The sequence below is a fragment of the Engraulis encrasicolus genome, chromosome 12, assembly GCF_034702125.1.
Source record: "Engraulis encrasicolus isolate BLACKSEA-1 chromosome 12, IST_EnEncr_1.0, whole genome shotgun sequence".
Classification (NCBI taxonomy): Eukaryota; Metazoa; Chordata; class Actinopteri; order Clupeiformes; family Engraulidae; genus Engraulis; species Engraulis encrasicolus.
The window spans coordinates 20270642-20272238 of NC_085868.1; positions in this window are offsets into that span (position 1 = coordinate 20270642).

Consider the following 1597-nt stretch of genomic DNA (forward strand, 5'->3'; position numbering starts at 1 on the left):
TATGAAGTCTGAAGACTATCAACTAGTTTTTGCAGCATAATGTAGGAGTCCACCCCTGAATCCCATAGAAAACCTATGGAGAGATCTCAAAACGGCGGTGTGGAGAACACACCCTTCAAATCGCCTCAAGGATGTTCTAAAATTCCAGCAGAGCATTGTAGGAAACTCATTGATGGTTATCAGAAGGTTGGTTGTTCGCAATTATGTTGTCTAAAGGTTGTGCTACCAAGTATTAGGCTGAGGGTATCAATAGTTTTGTGTAAAATGGTCATTCATTTGACTTTTTTTCGTTCTCTTTTGTGTTTTTTCATTGCAAGACAAACAAATAAAGATATTAAAAACAAAGCATATGTGATTACAATCATTTTCTGGAATAAATTGAGTATTATCTGACAGTATTGAAGGGGTGCCAATACTTTTGGCCAGCACTGTATGCTCTTGGGCAGACTTGGGCCCAATTCGAAACGGGGAAGGCAGCTGTGCTTCCAGTGAGCTAACTGGACATCGAGTCAACAAGTGTGAATCGAAACGAAAAATTGCTTTATTTCCTCTCTCGGCAGTTGACTGCATTTGTGGGCGTAACGAGGATATTTCGAGGATACATCAGATGCTGACTTCGCTGCCTTGGTACCCAACATGCTTCTTCGCCACCTCCCTCTAAACCGGAAATCTGAAAAACAAACATGGCTTCCACCCAAGCTAATACCTTATCATACTCTTTATTCTGACACTCATGTATGTAGATATTGAAAATCGAATGCATAAATCAACATTGTAGTATCTAAATATGCTGTCGCTAGATCTATTTATAGCCTATTTTACGATTCCGCCGTCTGACGATCATTCACCGTTCAAATAGCATGCGTAAGCTAAGCGCTAACGTGATGAACGTAACTCCCGCCATAGAATCGCAAGAATCGGCGTAACATCAAATGCTCAAGGCGGCGCACTCGTTAGTGCCGTTCGTAACGGCTGCCTCATCAGCTAACTGATCAGTGACCTGTTAATGTAGGAGGAAAGTCATCGAGTCACTGCCTCCCGTTTCGAATTCAGCCCAAGTCTCGAAAAGACTTGAAAGTTCATGAAAATAAGGCAAGCTCTCTCTACCTCTCCCCAACCACCGCCAGATCTCTCCCACCGTGCCTCTATCCCAGCCCTTTCTACCCCACCCCCAACTCTCTCCTCTGTCTCCCACACACCACACTGACTCTCCCTTCCCTCGTGTCTCTCCAGCCCAACAGAGTTGCTTCTGAGAGCCACACAGCCTGAACTCCAGCCATAACACACGTAGAGCGGGCACTGCTGCGTGTATCCATAACATGCTGAAAGCTAAATATTGTACAGTTTGTGTGAGGACCGTACTGAACACACTCAAAAACGAGCATATACTGTACAGCCATGCCCGCATGCACACAAATTGCATGCATATACAGTACACACATGCGTGCACACTTACTGGCACACGCAAGCGTGAACGCACAAACACGCACACACACACACACACACAAACACGCACATGCACATGCACGCACGCACACACGCACGCACACACACACACGCACACGCACACACACACCTCATCTTAATCTCACCTCAC